This window comes from Oryctolagus cuniculus, chromosome 1 (genome assembly GCF_964237555.1).
Source record: "Oryctolagus cuniculus chromosome 1, mOryCun1.1, whole genome shotgun sequence".
Lineage (NCBI taxonomy): Eukaryota > Metazoa > Chordata > Mammalia > Lagomorpha > Leporidae > Oryctolagus > Oryctolagus cuniculus.
The window spans coordinates 109,439,781-109,462,590 of NC_091432.1; the positions used below are offsets into that span (position 1 = coordinate 109,439,781).

Consider the following 22,810-nt stretch of genomic DNA (forward strand, 5'->3'; position numbering starts at 1 on the left):
TACTTGTGTAAGAGGGTGCAAATGATACGTCACAGGGTGACTATATGGATTAGAAAATGATCGAGTGTTTGGTACAGCAAACATCCACTCAGTGGATATCAACCCTCATCTTTCCTTTCCTCTGTCACATTCATTGCTCGGTGGCCAAGTGACCAGCACGGGTCACACAGCAAGCAAGGGGACTAGATCTGCCATCTTCTGACTCCCAGCACTCCTGCTGCATTGAACCAGACACAAGCCTGAATCCTTTTCTCTCAATTTAAATCACTTACGCACACAACTGCTGACTTCTGAGCTAAGCCACACCAGGAGTGGGGACGCGGGGATGCAAATGCCCAGGAACAATCTGCCAGTGTTTCGGGGACACCCACTCCTTGCAAGGCAGAGGAAGGGCTGGGCACTGTGCCTGACCTTATCCCCGCCGGCACTGTAGGCCTCAGCAGGAAGCAGGAAGCTCCGGCAGCTGTGTGCCCATTTTGCCCGATACGACCTTGGAGTCCACCCAGAGGTGGAGTGCATGTCCCTGTCCAGGGTCTTAACCTTGACCATGAGCTAAGTGTGGACCTGAGCCTTGGGAAGGGCTTGTGTGCAGCTTCTGGACCCCCTAGGTGTCTGGCAGTGTGCCCCATGGAGACCGAGACGGAGTCTCTGACTGGGTCCCTCTGCCCGCTCTCTGGGGGTGGCTGCTCCTCCCAGGAAGGCATGGAGGGCCCTGGCTGTCACTTCCCTCAAGAGTGGTGACGGTGACTTAGAGCCATGGAAGCACGGTAGAGGGTGATGAGCTAATACTGGACACGGCTTTTGTCAGGAACCAGGTTGCCCCTGGTGACTCAGAGCTTGTTATATACAAGTCTGCTTCCCCCCATGCACACATACACAGACATACAGACAGAACACACAGAGAGACACTCACACATACTCACACATACACATAGACACACAGACACACAGAGACACACCCATACACTCACATACACACACGTACCAAGTGACACCTCCTGAACCAGTGACAAGAGCTCTGACTATGGCTCATTCTCCCGTGAGGAACATTCTGGTCCCTGACCCCCATATGCACACTCATCCACGTCTCGGCTTTTGGGGCTGGGCACTCCACCAAGTAGGGGAGGCTGTGGAACTGCAGGGCTGAAAAATTCAACACGCTTGACACCGTCTTTGACAGAGACACTCTACCTTTCATTTGAATATCTCTGGGGTCGGGGAGCTCACTACCTCTCTCAGCAGTCCATCCCAAAGCTAGCAGCTCTGACTTTTACAGACATCTCCCTTGCTGCCTTCAGAACCTGCTGGAACCCACTTTTCTGGTGCCTCCCTCACCCCGGGGAGGGCTGCTGTTGTGCCTCTTGGCTTCGGTTTATGCTAAACAGCCTGTGGATTTTCGTTATAATAGTTATTAACTATGGATTCAGGTAACTCTATCAACCGGGCCTCTCGCTTGGGAATGAACTTGGCTTAGCTATGAGCCTCCAAATTGTCCCCTTCCCTCCCTTCTGGCTTCTCCTCCCCACAACACAGGAGCTCCTGTGTGCCAGGTGCTTTGCTGAGTGTGGGCTCCAACCATCTGACTCAATCGCTCAGGGCTTGAAAGAACCAAGACTGGCGACTCCCAGGCTAGATAGTACTGACTCATTACTTCAAGGGCCGGTGTGGGAGTGGGCAGGAGCCCCATCCTGGGATCTCCTCGCTGTCTACTGAAGACCCCGGTCTTCCCCCACAGCCCACCTCCCCTGCATAGTGGCTGTGTGTCCACGTTGGTCCCCAGGTGAGTGCTCAGCCATCTGGCAACCTGCCTGTCCCCTGGGACCTGGAGTTTGTGGACACTCCCTCCCTCCACCTGTTCCCTCCAGCACGCCCCTCCACAACTGTGCAGACCCCACTCAGCGCTGAAGTGTTGAAGACAAAAGGGAAGCTGGTGGGGCGGGCGGGACCCTGGGGCCTGCTGCTGGTGGTGGGAGAGGAAGCGGAGGAGGAGGCTCCGAGACAGCCCGGCTCCCCCGCCGGCCCCCGCAGGTGCTGCCGTGTCTCCGTGTTGTGACATCCTGAAGTCAAACGCGGATGCTCTCCCGTCATTTCTCACGGAACTGGGACTGGAATGCAGAACTACTGGAAGGCGCTGCTGCCAATCACAAGTGCCAGGGTCAGGAGGCGGTGGCGAGGGGGTGAGGGACAGACACCAGCATCCACAGCTACAGCCCACAGGTGTCCTAGCTCTGCATGGCTGGGGCCCTGTGGTCTCACCTCTCGGCGGGCGAGCCCCAGGACAAATGGAGCACTTGGCCCGACTGGGATTTTAAGCTGGGGGTGGGGTGGGGTGGGTGTGGGGGGGTGAAGCTGCGATGATGGTGATGGGGAGCTGCGTTTCCATGGCAACCAGCAGCTGCTGCGTCTGATGTTTCACATCTTTCATTGTCCTCATTTCCCCTCCCTTCCCCCCTTCTTGTGCATATTTAATTGCGGTAGCGTTTTCAGACCGTGTTTGTGCCTCCTGAAACAAAGGCAGGCTGCAACTGGGGGGATGTGAGGGGAGAGGAGCAGGGGTATTCTGTTCCCTCCCTCCGGGGCAGGGGGGGCACTGCGCAACAGCGGCTCTGCATGTTTGATGAGGCTCAGACCACGAGCCCTGCTGGGGAAAGGAAGGCGGAGGTGCCCGTGGAGTGAGCCTCGGACAGCCTGTCGAGTAGAGGGGGGCACAGCCAGCTGGTAGGGGCAGCCAGAGGGGTGAGCCTGGGCCCCACTGAGGTGTCCTCTGTGGATATGGGCCAGCCCATATTCTGCACCCCAACTGGGACTAGCTGTCCCTGGACTGGGAGGAAGAGTGGCCACTGCACATGCTTGGCTCTGCCTCCCTGGGGCAGGTTGGGTGCCCTGGAGGAAGGAGAGAGTGGCAGCCAATGTCCCTGGCTGCAGCGCTCATCTTGAGCTCATTTGGAAATGTGGGGGTGGGGGTTGGGGATGATACCACAACTAGGGGGCACTAATAGCATTTAGTGATTAGGGGAAGGGGTAACAAAGCATTGTCCTCCAAAGTTCCAGCGGTGTCCCTGGGGGTTCAGGCTGGAGGGCAGCTTCCCTTAGGCTTGAAGACCAGGATACAGAGCTGGGCTGAAACGTGGACACTGCTTGGTGGTCACACCCAAGAGGCTGTGGCCTCATCTGCCAGCATTGACCATGACCAGGGAAATGCTGGGCATGGCTACTGAGCCCCTGGCTGCCTTTTTAGCACTATGAGTACTCTGCCCTGTCTCCTTTCCTGGTGACCTGCTGTAGGCTTCTAACTTTATTAAAGCTAAACATTTACTGAACATCGATTCCATGTTAGACCAATATTTTATATACATTATCTCATTTAATTCCTATAACCTTTTGAAATGAGTACTATCATTGTTAGTATCAGAGACATAGGGAGGTTAAATAACCCATCCAAGGCCACGCAGCAAGGAAGTGGTGGAGCCTGGACCAACAGGCTTCGCTTCGTCCTGTGCTCTGTGAAAGAAGCTCTGTGCTGGATTGGCTCTGCTTGAGTGACACAGCACCACCCTTGGGGTCTCGGGCCAGCTGGCCTCTCCCGTAGTGCATGCAGTCCTCACTTCCTCACCAAGGAGCAATCACACACTCCGTCCAGGGTGGCTGAATCTGTCTAGTCTTTGTGGAGCTCTCCAGGTCCTGGACTGGCCTCCGGGGAGATGTCTGGGACATGGTGTGTGCTCTCTGGGATGCCACTGTAAGACAGGGTCCTCCCACCAGGAAAGGAGCAGTCAGCACTGGGGATGGTGATAGCTGGGGAGGGGGCTGGAAGCCACAAGCAGGAAGAGGAGCACTAAGAGGGGCTGAGCCAGCCGGGGTACAGGGGCAAGCCCAGGCTGGGGTGTAAGAGACTGGATTGGGGTCTTGGCTGTGCACTGAGGTCATGGTGCCCACTGCCTCCCAAGTTAATGTGCATCAAGACCTGTGAGCGTGACCTTGCTGAAAATAGGGCCTCTCACATGTTCTCAAGATCATGCCACACTGAGGGAGGTTGGGCCCTCAATCCAACATGACCAGTGCTATTATGAGAAGCAAGAGCAAGGAGATGTGCACACACTCACACACATACATACAGACATACAGACACACACACAGACACAGACACCACACACTCAGACACAGACACAGACACAGACACACATACATACATACATACATACACAGATATACAGACACACACAGACACCTCACACACACACACACTCACACTCACACTCACACATACATACACATACAGACAAGGCAGTGCGTCTCTGGGGTCTTAAGGCACCCGGTAGTGGGGTGTTGTTATGGTGGCTCTGGGTACAAATGCAGGTGTCTCTGAGGGACGTCCCATCTTCTCCCAGGACCTGTTTCCCCATCATGGAAAGAGGGCAAGTATCGGATGCACGAGTGTTTTCCAACCATGTTTGTACGTCAGGTTCAAAGCAGCATCTCTGGGGGTAGCCGGGAAATGGGAATTTTTACAAAGCTTTCCGGGAGGATCTAGCATGTGGGCAGAGAGTCACTGGAACAGAAAGACGCGTGAAGACCCTTCACTCTGACAACTGATGTCTCCGTGGACGCTGAACCTGTGTGAGCTCCCCTCCTCCTCCTCCAGGCACGGGGAGAAAATACCTGGCACTTGTATCACAAGGTTGTGGGGTGGGAGGAAATACTGCCTAGAAAAGTCTCCAGCTTGCTCAGAGTCAGCACAAGCTGCCACGTCTCTGGAGGGCTGAGGGCTGGGGCAGGCCAGGCTGGGGGTTACAGAGGCTTCTGGCTTCCTGGACGGGTGAGCAGGGAACAGTAGATCCCTCCTCGACCATGATGGAGTCCAGCACACAAGTGCTAAGTAAGCTGACAACAACTTTTTTGTAGTTTTCTAGAAGGTCAGAGGCTGGGCCTTGGAGATGGCTCGCAGCTGCACGAACCATGGAGAGAAAATGGGAAGAAATCTCAGGGTTCCCACTGACCTCTGAGCGGCTGGGGAGATAAAGCTGGGGTCTCTTTCTGGAGAGGTAGGGGGTGAACTTGGGAGGAAAGGAGGGAGAGCTGAGAGCTGGGGGAGGGTGAGAATTAGGCAAATCCCAGGGAAGGGGAATCACGGAGCGGAGCAAGGGCAGCAGCTTCCAAACTGGCCTCCTCTGTGTGTCACCAACACTCCCCAGAGTGACTCTTCAGTCCCTGTGAGCTCACGTGGCTCTGCTGTTCCAACCCGCCAGTGGATCAGTGTACAAGCAGACACTCAATGCCTATTTCCAGAATGAACGAGGAAACGAAACTTCCCGAAACTCTGACTTTTAGCCCCACAGCACTCATGAGGGGACTGCAACTCACACAAGGCTGACCCCAGCTTGAAATGCACCTGCTCCAGGAAGACTTCCCAGGCCAGCCCACTCCTGTTTCTACACCTGTCGCTGCTAACCACGGTTCCCGTCAGGTCCAGTCGGACCTTGAAAAATCATTGCTTGGTGAGTGTTCAAAAGTCAGGATTAAACAGTATGGTGAATCCTCACAAGGCTAAAAAATGGAATCACCGTATGATCCGGCACTCCCACTTGTCGGCACGTGTCCCAGACAATGGAGAGCTTGGCCACACTACTCAGAGCAGCGGAGAAGTGGGGCCAGCCCGGTGTCCAACAGTGGGAGAAAAGACGAGCAGAACGCAGTGTACATGAACAGAACGTGGTGTACATGAACAGTGTGATGCAGCCTTGAAGAGGGAGGAGTTTCTGCCCCATGCCTGGAGGACAGCATCCTACGGGACACAGCCCAACTGTACAAGGACAAATGCAATGTGATTCCACCCATATGGGCCAGCTGCAGTAGTGAAATCCACAGGAACAAAGCTGGATGCTGGTTGCCAGGTGCCGGAGGGCAGGGGGAGCTGGAGTTGTTGTTTGATGGATACAGAGTTCGTTTTGTAAATTGGAATCGCACTTAAACACTATTGGACCTAACACTTTAAAAATGGCTAAGACAGGCACATTTTATGATGTGGATGAGACTCTGCTGTTCCACTTCCAATCCAGCTCCCTGCTAATGCACCTGGGAAAGCACTGGACGATGGCTCAAGTGCTTGGGCCCCTGCCATCCATGTGGGGGACCCAGATGAAGCTCCTGGCTCCTGACTTCTGCCTGGCCCAGCCCTAGCTGTTGAAGGCTAGGGGAGTATTGGGGAGTGAACCAGCAGATGGAAGATTCTCTCTTTCTCCCTTTCTCTGTGTCACTCTGCCTTTCAAATAACATAAGTACTTATTTTAAAAAATGAAACAATTTTTAAAAATCAAGATTATACAAAATTGGAATGAGTGTCTTCAGATAGTGAGTCTCCTGTCACTAGGGGTATTTAAATTGATGTGTAAGAAACATATTTCACAATGGATTTCAGTATTAAGCAGGAGGCATAAACTGGGCCATACTTAAGATGGTCTTTTCCTCCCAGCAATTTAAAAATTCACAGCTCGGACAATGTCAGAGCAGCAAGCCCATCAGAGACCACCTACCACAGTAGTTTCAAAGTAGATGGCAGGGCAGGTTAAGCTACCACCTGCGATGCCAGCATCCTGCATCGGAGCACTGGCTCAAGTCCCAGTGCTCTGGTTCTGGTCCTGCTTCTTGATAAAGGGCCTGAGAAAGCCCAATGCTCTTTCCCTGTGGCACTGGCATCAGAAGCAGTTTGAGTGGATGGGAGGTGGGGGCCTCTGTGATGTAGGCTGGAGCAGGGGCACACATGACCAGAAGCTCTGGGCTGCCCCTTGGTGCTGGAGCCAGGCTGGAGCTGCTAGAGGACGGCTTTACACCTGGAACACCTGCAGGGGGAAGAAGCTGGTATTTTTGCCTGCCTGCTGGCACACAGGCTCCTGGGGCCTTGGGTGGACCCCATGGACTCACATTCATCCTTTGAGTATGATGCCAGGCTGGGTCGGGGCCCTGCCAAGGGTGGCACAAAATACCATGTATTTCCAAGAGGCTGGTGGAGCAGGGCCTCCCCTTCTTCCTCCACTAACCCTCTGTACTAGGAAGGCAAATGGTCAGAGGAAGAAAACATGAGATTCTGGAATGTTTCAGATACCATCTTGGGGCTGGCGCTGTGGTGTAGCGGGTAAAGCCACCGCCTGCAGTGCCTGCATCCCATATAGGTGCTAGTTCGAGTCCCAGCTGCTCCACTTCCAATCCAGCTCTCTGCTATGGCCTGGGAAGGCAGCAGAAGATGGCCCAAGTGCTTGGGCTCCTGCAGTCACATGGGAGACCTGGAAGAAGCTGGCTGGCCTGGCTCTGGCCATTGTAGCCATTTGGGGACTGAACCAGTGCATGGACAATCTCTCTGTCTCTCCCTCCCTCTCTCTTTAACTCTACCTTTCAAATAAATAAATTATAAAAAATAGATACTGTCCTCCTCATGGGGTCTCACCCTCCCTCAGTTTCCCCTGCAAGCCTGTGGGGTCCATCTCTGGCCTCAGGGGCGGTCTTGTCCTAGGTTACATGAAGCCCTTGGGCCAGGCTTATCTGAGTGTGTGAAGGCAGCCTCCTCCTACCCCAGACAGCCATGGATTTTGAAAAATTCTAGTTACTTTCATTTTATTTGAAAGGCAGAGAGACAGAGAAAAAGAGATCTTCTATCCGCTGACTCACTCCCCAAATGCCTGCAACAGCTGGGGCTGGGCCAGGCAAAAACCAGGAGCCTAGCTCTCAATCCAGGTCTCCCACATGGGTGGCAGGGACCCAAGTACTTGAGCTGTCACCTCCTTCTTCTCAGGGTGCACATTCACAAGAAGCTGGACTGGAAGGGGAGGAGCTAGGACTTGGACCCAGAACCTGACATGGGATGTACGCATCGCTACAGTAACTGCTGTGCCCAACACCTGCCCCCAGACACAGACTTCTTCTTCTTCTTCTTCTTCTTCTTTTTTTTTTTTTTTTTTTTGACAAGCAGAGTGGACAGTGAGAGAGAGAGACAGAGAGAAAGGTCTTCCTTTGCCATTGGTTCACCCTACAATGGCCGCCACGGCCGGTGCACTACGCTGATCCGAAGTCAGGAGCCAGGTGCTTCTCCTGGTCTCCCATGGGGTGCAGGGCCCAAGAACTCGGTCCATTCTCCACTGCACTCTTGAGCCACAGCAGAGAGCTGGACTGGAAGAGGGGCAAACGGGACAGAATCCGGCGCCCCGACCGGGACTAGAACCCGGTGTGCCGGCGCCGCAGGTGGAGGATTAGCCTATTGAGCCGCGGCACCAGCCCAGACACAGACTTCTAAGAAGGGTCAAGTCTTTGCTCTAGCGAGTACTTTGGGGGGTGACGCTGTGGCACAGTGGGTTACACTGCTGCCTATGATGCCGGCAACTCATATCAGAGCCAGTTCAAGTCCTGGCTGCTCTACTTCTACTTCAGTTCCCTGTTAAGGTGCCTGGGAAGGCAGCAGAAGATGCCGGTTGTTGCAACTATTTGGGGGAGTGAACCAGTGGATGGGAGATCACTTTCTCTCCCTCTCTCTGTGTAACTCTGCCTTTCAAAAGAATACAATATATCTTACAGAAAAAAAATACGGAGTATCATGGCTGAGAAATGCCATCTTCTGGAACCTGCCCTCGGGAAGGACTCATGGGGCTGACACGGGGGAGCTGAACGCACTGGCCGGGAGGTGGGAAAGCTGGCCTCCCATCTGCCGGGTGACCTCTGACAAGCTTCAGCAGCCTCAGTTTCCCCAAATAGGGAATGAGGAGAGGAAACCACTTGTTCTCACAGGTAGCGTGGGAGTCCCACTTTCTTTGTGATTCGATGACCTCTCTCCACGTGGCTGGGCAAGGGGGAGGTCTCCTCCCTGTCTAGTCCCATCTCTGTGAGAGGCCCTGGGGCTGCTCAGCACAAGAGCTGGTTTGGCTCAGAGTCTCCAGGCTGGAGCTGCCTCCCTCATGGGTGCGACAGGACAGTACCCTGCACTCCAGCCACACAAATCCCAGACGCCTACATCAGTGCACTGTCCTGAAGGTCACCACCCCAGGGTGTCCTTCGGGCGCTGTAAGAGGGATTAGCCAGGACACCCCCCACCATCTTCATCAGGCTCCCTGGAGGGATGCGAGCAGCGAGAGCCCAGCTGTGATATCAGAAGGGCCTGGGTTCCAACTGTATTCCCCTTTGCAGATGAGCTGGATGACACTGGGTAAGCACGAAACTTCCAAACTCGCTTGCTGTGAGGACAAACAAGGCAGGAACACACTCAGCATGGCACCTGCACCACAACAGACCACCAGAAGCATCTGTTAAGTGAATGACTGAGCAGACGACCACATCACTCTCGCGAGTGGGAGACCCAGGACGGGATCTGGTTCTCAGCCTCTGAGTCCGGAGCTCTGCCACACACTTTCACCTCCCGCTCACTGCCTGGACCAGGCTCTTAACAAGTGGGAAGGGTGTGGGTTTATGACAAGGGCCCTGCCTGGCTCCCCCAGGTCGGACTGACCTCTGTGGGCAGCAGAGACCCAGAAGGGCCCAGCACTGTCTCTGAGCAGCCCCCAAGGAGCCAGGGGTCCCGGGAGGTGGGGAGGGTCTCAGAGAGGAGAGTCAGAAGGGGAAGCTCAGGACAGGAAGCTGGCTTTTCTCCCTCTCTCTGACCCTTCCCGCTAAGTACAGCTCTTTCTCCTCCTCTACCCCAGGATTAGCACACACCTCTCATTCTCCTATTGCAACAGGATTTTATTTCTAATTATGCTGTAATAAAACTGGAGCGCTCCCAGGCTTCCTTGCAAATGGCTTGTACACACGCTGCCGATTGGACCCTCCGCAGCCCCATTGTAACAGCGTCTCCCTGACATTCATTAGACATGCATGAGAGGGGTGCTTTAAGAATAGAATTGCATTTAAATGGATTTGCTGAGAGAGGAAGATGAAAAACAGAGAAGCGAGGAGGGGAGAGGGAGAGGGAGAGCAGTTTGTTGAACAAACTATGAAAACAAGATGTCATAATAACAGGGTGCCGAAATAGGCCTCTTTATGCCCATTCCAGGGGCTGCACATGGCAGCGCCCAGCCGGGGCGACAGCCTCCAGCCCTCGCAGGGACCCCGCCCCCATGTCTGTGTTACCCGCCAGGGGGCTTGGGCGCTCTTCCTGGCCCCACGTGTCAGATGCTCGTGGTATGATAGAAGTCATTGTTATCAGGATTCTGGAGAGCCGCCTGGCTGGCACAGGACCCCGCGGCCAGGCGGAGGATGAAGACCCTGCTGTCTGGGTCTTGGGGAAGGGCTGGTGACCCCCTGCCCAGGCTAACCTCCAAGGTGTGGCCCCACCCTTGTGCTCTGCCCTGGATGCTCACGTGGCACCCTGCACCCACACTGCCACTGAGAGGTTGGGGTTTTTCTCCAGTGCTGGGGGCTCAGCAACTTGGGGGCAGGAAAAGCAGCAGACCAAGCTGACCCAGGGCCTGGCCTTCATGGAGCCTCCGTAACCGTGCATGTCCCATGGGATGATGACAGTCACCCTTTATGAGGGCCTGCCATGTGCCTGTGCCTGCTAGTGATGTCATCTCATTCATTCTCCTCACTATGACCAGATTCTCTTTTTTAAAAAAATATTTATTTGTTTGTGAGGCAGAGAGAGAGGGTGGGGGAGAGAGAGCTCCCATCTACTTGGTTCACTTGTCAAATGCCCACAGTGGCAGACCTAGGCCAGGACGAAACTAGGAGCCTGGAGCTCAACCTAGGTCTCCCACGTGAGGGGTAGAGACCCTACTACTTGGGCCATGACCTACTCTGCCTCCCAGGGTCTGCATTAGTGGGAGTCGGAATCAGAAGTAGAGCTGAGACTTGAACCTAGGAACTCCAATTTGAAATGCAGGGCTCCTGAGTGGTGTTTTAACACTAGGCCAAATGCCCACCCCCAGTAAGTAAGAACCTCTTTTTTTTTTTTTTTTGGACAGGCAGAGTGGACAGTGAGAGAGAGAGAGAGAGATAGAGAGAAAGGTCTTCCTTTGCCGTTGGTTCACCCTCCAATGGCCACCGCGGCCAGTGCACCGCGCTGATCCGATGGCAGGAGCCAGGTACTTCTCCTGGTCTCCCATGGGGTGCAGGGCCCAAGTACTTGGGCCATCCTCCACTGCACTCCCTGGCCACAGCAGAGAGCTGGCCTGGAAGAGGGGCAACTGGGACAGAATCCGGCGCCCCGACTGGGACTAGAACCCGGTGTGCCAGCGCCGCAAGGCGGAGGATTAGCCCAGTGAGCCGCGGCGCCGGCCGCCAGAACCTCTTAAAAGGGACATGAGATCATGCTGAAACCCGTCTCGTGGGTTCCTGGTTTTCTTGGGATAAAGAAGGCAGCAGCCAGAAGCCCGCCCTCCGTCCCTGGCCCCAGCTCTGACCCCCGGCCGCAGCTCCAGGCCCTCCTCTGGTTCAGTTCCTGCCTCCTCCCCCTCGTCTGGCTGCTCCTGGGGACACTCTCCCCACCCTCTCCCCAAGGCCCACTCTGACTCGGAGTTCACGCACACTCGCTCCTGCCAGGAGCCCCTCGCCGGGAACCTGGCTATTCCTGTGCTGCTTCACTCCACACTCATCACTAAGGGGAAGGGGCGGCCTGAGGCACTGAAGGCCTGGCCCAGCCCTGGGGGCCACGTGGAGCACCCAGCCCTGGCTCAGCGGCAGAGCTGGGCACGCTGGACGAGGCTGCGCTCCAGGGACATCTTGTGCAAGCCTTGCTTTGGGCTTCTTACAGCAGTGGGGAGCTTCCTTCCCCCTAACATAGGAGGAGGCTGAGAATCCAGCCGGTCAAAGCAACTTGCCCCAACTCTCGAAGCTGGGGCCATCCACATCCAAAGCCGGGCTTGGTCAGGTACTTCCTGGTGCACCACATCGCCAGGGCTATCGGCACCTGCTGCTGCCCGTGTGAGGGCAGCCCTGGCCTGCACCCCCACCAGACCACTCTCAAATGCTCTCTGTTCCTCCCTTTCCAGACAGTTTCCCAGCTCCTTCTGTGGGGCCAGGAAGGGCCTGGAGTTTTCCGTCTGGATGGTGTCTCACTGGTCCGTGTGAGCCATTTTCATATTCCTGGAGGGAACGCAGGCTCCTTAAAGAAGCGTCATGGCCCCTGTGAATGCCCTCTGCACGCAGGGCAATGCTGGGGACTCCTGAGGGCCTGTTGGCTCTGGCCGCATGACAGCCAACAGAGACGCACCACTGGGGACCTGGAGCTGGATGAGGGCCTCTGCTCTCTGCTTTGTGCTTATGGCCACCATGAGAAGGCTGCTCTTACAGGTGCCCTGGAAGGGACCCTGGGGGAGAAGGACATGATTCCAGAGGCCTCTCCTCTAAGTACTGCAGAGAGAAGGCTCTGGCGAGGGGCTGGAGCCTCCACAGGCCAAGAGCAGCCGGTAGGTGCGTCTCCCTCCACCTCCTGGTCTCTAGCACAGCCCAAGCCTTACCCTTAGTCAAGGCCCAGTGCATGCTGGTGAGCGAGACCTTGGCCGCCATGATGCCAGGGCTGCCTGCCAGTCCAAGGCTCTGGGCTCAGTGTCAGTCACAGTGCCTTTGTGGTGACGTTAAAATAGAAGTGTCACGTGAATGAATGATGAATGAGTGGTAAGGACTTGGCTCTCAGGACACTGTGACCTTGCATAGGTTGCCTAACCTCTCTGGTTCAGTTTGCTCATCTATAACAGTATGCTAATGGGACAGGCATTGTAGCACAGTGGGCTAAGCTGCCACTGGGACGCCTGCTTCCCACATCAGAGTGCCTGGGATCAAGTCCCCCCTCTGCTTCCTTTGCAGCTGCCTGCTAACGTGCACCCTGGGAGCCAGCTAGTGACAGTTCAAGTAGCTGGATCCCTGCTACCTATGTTTAAGACCTGGTTTGAGCTCTGGGCTCCTGGCTTTGGCCTGGTCTGGTCTAGCTGTTAGAGGCATTTGATGAGTGAACCAGCAGATGGAAGACTTCTCTCTCTCTCTCTCATCATTCTACCTTCCAAATAAATAAAAATAGATGAAGACGTATTAAAAACATGTGCTAATAACAGCACCAACCACACAGGGATGCATTTGTCAGAGGAGTTAAAGCACCTGCCCTGGTGCCTGCACGCGATGGCTCGATAAGTGACAGCCCTGCTTGTTCTAGCTTCCCGGTGGGAGAATCCACGCAACGGCCACTGCTGCCCACTCTGAAGTGTGCGGTGGCCGCAGGCATCCTAGTTCTAGATGGGTCCCGAGTCCCGTTCCCTTTATTCAGAACCCTTCAAAGTCCTCTGATGCTGCTCGCCCAGCGAGGCAGTTCAGCCGTTTTGAACAGGTCAGGCTAATCAGGGTGGCTGCACGGCCCCTCATCCCTGCCGGCCAGGGAGCTTTCAGCAAAGGTGGAAGTGTCCGCAGTCCCATCAGCTCTCACAGTGAGTGCGGCGCCCGGCCTGAGAGCCCAGTATTGGCTTTTCGACAGTGCCCATCTCTCAGGGTGCACAGACAGACACCTGAGAGACATGGGCTAGGCACGCAGGCAAGGGACCCGATGATTCTCACTACGCCCTTTGTGCCCATGTCTTCCGAGTGGGGACACTGGCCCTGCCAGCTCCCTGGGCACACACTGTCTGCCTACCTCACCACTGCCCAGAGCGGCGTCAGTTCCCCTCGGCACTTGGGAATCCTGAGCTGATTCACCAAACAGCTACAATTTCCCGCCTCTCACTCTGACACTCGCTGTACCATCGATCTCAAAGCTGTTCCAAATGAAGCTAGATTTAGCTCAGGCTCCCTTCTCACTCCTGCAATTTCCTCCAAGCGCCAGCCTCCCTGTACCTCGCCCTCTCTCCGCAAATGCTCTGCTGACCCACGTCCGGGCTTCTGGCAGGAGAGGGCCTCGGTGCAATTTATCCTGACCTGGGTCCCAGTGGCTGTGGGGGGCATCCTAGGCTATCAGCAGCCACATGATCAAAGAACAAGGAGGAATTAATATCCCCGAGGTGGTCGGGAGCCTCTGATGCCAGCAGAAAATTACAGGACACGAGATGAGGCGTATTACAGGATGAATGGGAGGGGACAAGAGATTCCCGTGGCTAATCCTGTTAACGAGACAATTTCTTATCAAACTCATTATGTTTGTGAAAGGAGGGGACAAGGAGCGGGAAGAGGTGGTGGGGGAGAGAAGGATGGGGGTGGGGCAGCCCTGGAGAAGGGAGAGAGGCCAGCAGCTGTGGTCGTGGTCGGAGAGCCTGCAGGTTGCAGCCAGGGGGCATGGAATGGCAGGTGTCTGACCTTCTCAGATAGAGGCCAGTGGGGCCAGAGCTCCCGGGAGCCCCCTCTCTCCCAGGCAGCTGGCAGTGCAGCTATACTAGCCTTGGTAACTGAACCCACAGGTGCCTGGGGTGCAGCAGGAGCCTGCCCCTCCTTTTCCAGCCTCAGCCCTGTCCCATGCATCCATCCACATGGACACTGGAAACCTGCATGACTCACACTTGTCTGTGGAGCACTTTCCTGCCCAGGCCCTCGTTCAAGGCTCCCCCCTCCACCACCTTGCCCCTGAGATGGGCAGGGAGGGGATTACGTAACCCAAGAGGCCAGAGGGTTAGCACTTAGCAGCTGAGCATGCTTGGGCAAAACACTTAACCTCTCTGGGCGATCATTTGTTCATCTTGAAAACAGAGATTAAGTAAATCCTGCCCTGTCTACTTCACAGGGCCCTTGTGAGGAGGAGAAAGGATAATGCATGCAAGAGGACCTTGTAATGTGTGAAACATTTACATAAAGCAGAGGGACGGTTATTATCGTTTTCAAGTTGAGACAACAGGTTCCTTCAGCTGAAGTGTCTTGCTCGAGGTAACAAGGCCTGAACCTCTGATCTCAAGGCCAGGATCATTTCTGCTGCCGGAAGGCACCCGCCACCCTGTCTTTGGCCACTCACAGAGGAATGCAAGGGTGCAAATCTGGGCACGTGTTTAGGAAGGACTGGCCGTGTGCTCCGGTCTTCCCTGCCTGGTCCAGGGATGGAAGGAGTGGTTGGGGAGGCCTCTGCTTGTGGTCCACACAATTCTCTCACCTCCTGGTCTTCCCAGTCTGCTTGGTTGGTGAAGTACCCTTGGTTGCCTGTTCTGGGTGATGAGATCCTGCTCGTCAGAGTGGGGGCGATAGGAAAGGACTTTCAGGAAAGCTCTGATTTTTCAAAGACCAAAATATAAGAGCTAAAACGATCAAACTTGTAGACGAAAGTAGGAGAAGAGCTTCATGACACTGGATTTGGTGATGATTTCTTGGATCTGACATCAAAAGCTCAGGCAACAAAAGAACCATTTCAAAATTTAAAACTACTAGGCATCAAAAGACAATCTACAGAGTGAAAAGGCAACCCGTGGAATGGAAGAAAGTATTTGCATATCATGTACCCGATTGGCAGTTAACATATGTGAAGAAACCTCACAGATCAACCACCGAAACAAACAACCCAAAGGAGCAAAGGACTTGAACAGACACTTCTCCAAAGCAGATGTGCAGATGACCAATAGGCACAAGAGAAGATGCTGGCCTCCGGGCAGTGAAAATCAAAACCCCGGGGAGGTACTGTGACCCACCAGTCAGTTTGGCTCTTGTGAAATAAACATCCCTCAAACCCCAAACCCCAGGAAGCAAGTGCCAGCCGGGATGTGCAGAGCTGGAGCCCTGTGCACCACTGGTCGGCAGACAAAGTGGTACAGCGCCATGCAACCCTGCGGTGGTTCCTCAAAGAATGAACCCAGAGTTAGCGTAAGATCCAGCTCGTCCACTTCTGGGGGTATGCCCAAAGAATGCAAGCAGAGACCCACACAGGTCTCTGCACGCTCATGTCCACAGCAGCTGGGTTCACAACGGCCAAAAGGCAGAAGCAACCCAACTCCCCATCAGGGAGTGAACAGACAGACTGATGTAAATACACACACTGGAACGTTAAAAAAAAAAAAAAAAAGAAGAAGGAAGGAAACCCTGTCAAATGCTACAACGTCGGTGAACCCTCAGTACATTTTTTTTTTTTTACAGGCAGAGTGGACAGTGAGAGAGAGAGACAGAGAGAAAGGTCTTCCTTTGCTGTTGGTTCACCCTCCAATGGCCGCCATGGCTGGCGCGCTGCGGCCAGTGCACCGCGCTGATCCGATGGCAGGAGCCAGGTAATTATCCTGGTCTCCCATGGGGTGCAGGGCCCAAGCACTTGGGCCATCCTCCACTGCACTCTCTGGCCACAGCAGAGAGCTGGCCTGGAAGAGGGGCAACCGGGACAGAATCCGGCGCCCCGACTGGGACTAGAACCCGGTGTGCCGGCGCCGCAAGGCAGAGGACTAGCCTAGTGAGCTGCGGCGCCGGCCTGTCAGTACATTATCTTAAGTGGCATAAGCCAGGCACACGATTCCACTCACACGCGGATTCTAGGTAGAGAGAAAGAAGAATGCTGGTTGCCAGGACCCGTAGGGCGGGGTAAGGGGAAGCTACTGCTTAATGGGCTCAGACTTTCTGTGTGGGCTGCTGAAAAGTTTCAGACATAGTGAGGGTAGTACTCATCATGTGAAGTATATTCTACTCAATTAAAGATAGCAAAGAAGGATAGACACCACTGTCACACACCTTTTAAACTTTGTCCTGCCTCCTTTTTTCCAACTACAAAGACAGATGTGATGCTTGGAAGGGCAGCAGCTGTCCTGGCATTATGAGGAATGCAGACCAGGAAGGGAAAGGAGCCTGAGCAGCTGGACCAGCCCTGGGCTCCTTCATACATGAGAAAACCAATTCTCAGATTTGGCTAAACCACTGTGGGCAGCTAAGTCAAATCCTGAGACAGCGGCTAAGGGCTTCCTCTGGCCACTTCTACCTGTCTCTCTTCTTTTTCTTTTCTTTCTTCTTCTTCTTCTTCTTCTTCTTTTTTTTTTTTTTTTTTGGCAAGCAGAGTGGACAATGAGAGAAAGAGACAGAGAGAAAGATCTTCCTTTGCCGTTGGTTCACCCTCCAATGGCCACCGTGGCTGGCGCGCTGCAGCTGGAACACCAAGCTGATCCGAAGCCAAGAGCCAGGTGCTTCTCCTGGTCTCCCATGGGGTGCAGGGCCCAAGCACTTGGGCCATCCTCCACCGCACTCCCTGGCCACAGCAGAGAGCTGGACTGGAAGAGGGGCAACCAGGACAGAATCTGGCACCCCGACCAGGACTAGAACCCGGTGTGCCGGCACCGCAGGTGGAGGATTAGCCTATTGAGCCGCAGCACTGGCCTCCACCTGTCTCTTCTACAGCTGTCTGCTGACCCAGTGGGACCTCATTGTCTCCTGAGAAAGCCTTCTCTGTGACTTTGCCCATGCTGGGCCCATCTGCGTGGCCCCGCTTCCTTCTGGGCACTCTTTTGTGGGATGAACAGCTTCCACCATGGCTCTGCAGGGTTGGCCATTGCCCTGCAGGGTTAGTTACTCCAAGCCTAGGCTCCCCAGCACCCCATGCCCACCTCCATCATGGTCGTTATCACTTTGCTCAAAATCGCCTATTTTCATGCCTTCTCCCCACTGGACAGCACGCTCCTTGAAGGTCAAGCTCTTGTGCAGGGGCCTGTGCGTGGTGTAGTGGGTAAAGCCACCTCCTGTAGTGCCAGCATCTACCATATGGGTGCTGGTTTGAGTCTCAGTTGCTCCACTTCCGATCCAGCTCTCTTCTATGGCCTGAGAAAGCAGCAGAGGATGGCCCAAGTTTTTGGGCCCCTGCACCCACATGGGAGACCCAGAAGAAGCTCCTGGCTCCTGGCTTTGGATTGGCCCAGCTCTAGCCGTCGCAGCCAACTGGGGAGTGAACCAGCAGATGAAAGATTCTCTTCTCTCTCTCTCTTTCTCTGCCTCTAACTTCACCTTTCAAATAAATAAATCTTTGGAAAAAAATTTTGTGCAGATCTGGAGCCCTGGTGCCTGTATGGGTATCAGGTACACAGCCAGGCGTTCAGGAATGGTGGGTTGACCAAAGCTCTTCTGCTCTCTAGACCCACAATGTGGGGAGGTGGACCTAGACCCAGAAGCAGATTCCCAGAGGGGAGCAGCCCAGGAAGCCCAGAGGCCCAGGTGACCCTGGAGTCTGGGAAGCCGGGATGCATGGGGTAGGGGACAGCAGAGGGCTGGAGTGTGGAGGTCCTGTGAGCCGAGACAGGGGCTTGCTCTGAGCCCAGGGATGGGGAGCTGCTGAGCGCTTTCTGCAGAGAGCAGAACGGGTGGCACTGGGCCTGAAGTTGGCTGTACTCGCTAGCTACATGATGCATCAGCAACTGTCCCTGGTGGAGCATGGGGAGGGGCTGAATGGGGAGGGGCTGGGAGCAGAAGGCCACCAGGAGGAGGAGGGTGAGGAAGACTCTGCAGTCAGACTGTCTGGGGCCTGGCTCTGTCTCTTACTGAGGTCCCTTCCCAGTTCCTCTGGGTGCCCCAGTTTCCACGTCTGTGAAAGGGGGTTAATCACAGCTCCAGTCTCAGAGGAAGCTCTGACAACATCGGCATGTGACCCACTTGAAAGTGGTCCACACGGCCTGGTGCAGACTAGGTGCCTGGTGACACTGAAGGAAGGGTGGGGGGAGAGGAGACTGCCCCAGGGCTGCAGGGTGATAGGGGCTGGAGCTGGGGTGGGGAGATCCAGTGGTGGAGACTGGAGGATGCTGGAGGCTTTGGGTGCCCGGGTGAGGAGCTGCAGCTGGTCTGATGGGCTGTGAGGGCCACTGAAGGTTTGTGGGCAGCCTTGTATGGAAGGGAGGAGTGCTTTAGATGGTGAACCAGAGAGAGGGAGAGGGAGAGGGAGAGGGAGAGGGAGAGGGAGAGGGAGAGGGAGAGGGAGAGGGAGAGGGAGAGGGAGAGGGAGAGGGAGAGACATGGAGGCCAGGGAGGGAGGAGTTTTTCCTTTCCAGGCTCATGGTTGTCCCTCTACGAGTTGCCCATTGCTCTGGGCCCAAGGGCAAGTGGGCAGAGGGGTGATGGGGAACAGCAGGAGACAAAGACATACCCCGTGGATAGCCCTGCATGGGATCCTGCCTGCCAGCAGGGATCTGGGAGTGAGGACTCAGCCTGATGCTGACCCACGTGAGAGCAAGAGCCAGGCACAGCCTTGTCTTCGACTTTCGGGGAAGGGTCAAGGGCCTGCAGAAGTCAACTTGTTCCCAGGGATGGTCTGGGCTTCAGGAAGGGCTGGCAGCCTTCATAGCACCCATGCCTGTGCCACAGCCGTAGTGCGAATCCATGGTTGTCAGATTAAACGGGCGGGAAGAGGGTGCTTGTAAGGGGGTGGGGTGGGGTGTTCGCATCTCCCCAGGCGGGCACAGGGAGGGTCCAGACCAGACCAGACAGGACGGACATGAGGATTTCATCTGAGCTCATCACAGTGATGCCAAAAGGAATTTAAAAGGGCCCCTAGGTTCTCTGGTAGGAGTCAAGTGTCATGAATGGGAGGTGAAGTATGTGGGGACTTGCAGGAAGCAGGTGCAGAAGCAGGAGCAGAAGTGACCTCCTGGGACCTCCAGCTTAGTGCCGGCCCAGGCAGCTTCTCCAGAATAGCACTGGGCCCAGGACCCCCACCAGCGTTCACCCTGTGCCAGCCCTTGCAGAGTGTGGACACCCCCCCCCCCGCCGGCCCACCCCACCCAGCTGGAGCGGCAGCTTCCGGGAGCCCCTGCCTGCCTCCCTCAGCCCCAGCCCCTCTAACTGCCTTTCATCTGAGCAGAAAACAAAGCAGAGGCCCCAGGGCTGGCAAAGCATTTCACCGCGCACAATTTGCATTTTTCGTCTCCATCCGAGCCTTGCCGCCCTGGCTTTGGGCAGCCCAAGAAAGAGCAGTGGCTGGAGCCAGCCTAGGGGCTGGGTTCTTTGTGGGTCACTACGTGCCTTGCTGGAGGGTGGGGGCAGGAGAAGGAGCAGAGCAAGGGGAGTGGGAGAGGCTGGGGAGACAGCAGAGTGGGGAGTTAGGGGCCCAGATGTGCTGTAGGTGTAGGGCTGTGGTTTTCAGCCAGGGGTGCTTCTGTCCCCCGGAGACCTTTGGCCCTGTCTGGAGATAGGTTGGTTGTCATGCGTGGGGGATGCAGTGAGCAGGAATTGCTACCCCATCCAGTGGGCGGAGGCCAGGGATGCAGCTGAGCATCTTACAAGCACGGGGCAGGCCCCACACACAGATGTCCAGGTCCAGGCTGTCCGTGGTGGGGCTGGGATGGGAGGAAAAGCAGGGAAGAGGGGGCTGAGCAGAGGGATCCAGCCCACGTCTCCTGGGTGCCCTGGAGTTGACAAAGGAAGCAGTGAGCAGCAAGACGCATGCAAGGCTCTGCCTCCGGCACCCACAGGGCTCTGCAGGAGCCGGCACCGTCCTGTCTTGGGCTGAAAAAAGAGAAAGAGGGGAGCGTGTCCAGAGAGACCCCCAGCAAGGTGGGGATGTGGAGCAAGGGAGGAAGGGCCCAGAGGTGGGGGTGGGGCAGACAGTGGGGTAGGAAGAAGCCCCAGGATCAGAGTCAGAGCTCCTGCCAACAGCCTCCTGGGTGAGGTGGATGAGCAGCAGCTGGAGAGCTTAGCTTGGCCCTCAGTCCCCCAACCCCGGGGCTCGTCAGACAGGGACCCCTGAGCAGCCATGGGAAACTAGAGGTGCTGGGAAGGAGGGTTGGGGCTGGCTGCATGACAGAAGCAGCTGACAGAATCCCTTCGACCCACAGTGTTCCGTAGAGGGGTCTTCAGAAAGTTCATGGAGGGGCCGGTGCTGTGGTGCAGCAGGTTAAAGCCACAGCATGCAATGTGGACACCCCATATGGGTGCCAGTTTGAGTTTCTGCTGCTCCACTCCCAATCCAGCTCTCTGCTAATGGCCTGGGAAAGCAGTGGAAGATGGTCCAAGTGCTCGGGCCCCTGCACCCACAAGGGAGACCAGGATGAAGCTCCTGGCTCCTGGCTCCTGGCTCCTGGCTTTGACCCGGCCCAGCTGGGTCCTTGAGGCTATCTGGGGAGTGAACCAGTGAATGGAAGACCTCTGCCTTTCTGTCTCTCCTCTCTCTCTGTAACTCTTTCAAATAAATAAATAAATAAATAAATAAATCTTTAAAAAAAAAGTTCACAGAAAATCCAGATGGTGAAAAAAACGACGTGTTGCTTTCAAATGCTTTTTTCCTTTGCACCAAAATAAGCTTATTTTTATTTATGTTTGCAGTACCCTCCCAATACTTCTACACTTTCGTAGTTGTGAATGAAGGTGCGTGCTAGAGGGAGTCTATGCCCTCAAGGGTCATTAAGGCCTTGTCCACCCTGTGGTTTGTCTATGACAAGCTTGTTGGCTTTATGACTATTACATTAACCCTTTCTTGTCTGGAAAATATGAAAGCAGTAAGTGTTGTAAGTTTTGGGAAGAAGAGAACTTTTATAATGGACCTCAAAGTGGAGATAACAGCAAAAGTGGAAAGTAGGGAGAAGGTGACCAGGGTTGCACTGCTTCCCTGGGGATGCCTGGCGTGACATTAAGGACCACTCTGGGGCCAGGGGCAGGAAGGGCTGGGCTAGGCCTGTGTAAGCTGCCAATCAAAGTGAGAGACAAGGAGACGAGTGAAGCAATGGATCGCACACTTGGTGTGCTCCCCGGGGTCTCTGTCAGATTCTGGGCTCCCTGGGAGATCAAAGGCTAAGCAAGGGCAAGCAGCACCCGTGGAACTTTTGAAACAGGACAAGGGTGGCTCTTCGGGTTCAGGGCCCATTGGAATCTGCCTAACATCAAACCGAGTCGGGCTGCAAGTGCCGATGGTGGAGTTGCCCGGGGTGCTGTTTCTAGAAATGTGCCTGGGAATGGCCACTGAAGTCTCTCCTCATCACTTGCTGGAGCCTGCATACCCAGAGAAGCCCCCATATTAGGCGCAGAATCATTAGGTCCTTTGACCACTTTGGGAAGGCAGCCACCAGCTTTTTTTTTTTTTAAGACTTATTTATTTATTTGTAGGGGTAGAGTTACACACAGAGAAAGGGAGAGACAGAAAAGTCTTCCATTTGGTGGTTCACTCCCCAAATGGCTGCAACAACTGGAGCAGGGCCTATCTGAAACCAGGAGCCAGGAGCTTCCTCCAGGTCTTCCATGTGGGTGCAGGGGCCCAAGGGCTTGGGCCATCTTCTGCTGCTTTCCCAGGCATTAAGCAGAGACCTGGATTGGAAGAGGAGCGGCTGAAACAGGAACCAGTGCCCATTGGGATGCTGGCACCACAGGCGGAGGCTTAGCCCACTACACCACAGCGCTGGTCCCTGGCAGCCACCAGCTTTAATCCTGTTTGCATTCAGCTGAGCACACGTGGCCCTTGGGAGGCCAGGAGGACCTTTCTCTGTGCTCCAGAAGTCACGTTCAGGGAGTGGGCCTTGCAGGCCCTGAGACACCCCCAGTCCAGTAGCACCTGCCTTCTGTCTGTCCCTTCATCACACCAAGCACCCTTTGGCCCCAGGCCTGTGCCCTGGTCAGTCTCAGCTTGCGCAGCTGTGCCCCAGACCCACATTGCTTGCTCCTCACCTCCTCCAAGTCTCTGCCCCAGCCACACTTCCCAGGGAGGCTTCCTGCCTGCTCTTTTCTTTTTTAAAAATACAGTGAGTGAGGAGAGAGAGAGAGAGAGAGAGAGAGAGAGAGAGAGAGAGAGAGTCTTCCATTTGCTGGCTCACTCCCCAGATGGCCGCAATGGCGGAGCTGTGCTGATCCAGAGCTAGGAGCCAGGAGCTTCCTCCAGGTCTCCCACGCAGGTGCAGGGGCCCAAGCATTTGGGCCATCTTCCACTGGTTTCCAAGGCCACAGCAGAGCGCTGGATCAGAAGTGGAGCAGCCGGAACTTGAACCAGAGCCCAACTGGGACATGAGCA

The 22,810-nt window shown here is 55.3% G+C and overlaps 1 protein-coding gene across 2 annotated transcripts in view; it reads right to left on the reverse strand.

Moving 5' to 3' along the window:
* DSCAML1 (DS cell adhesion molecule like 1) overlaps window positions 1-22,810 on the reverse strand; it is a 338,651-nt gene that overhangs the window by 94,467 nt on the left and 221,374 nt on the right. The window lies entirely within an intron of this gene.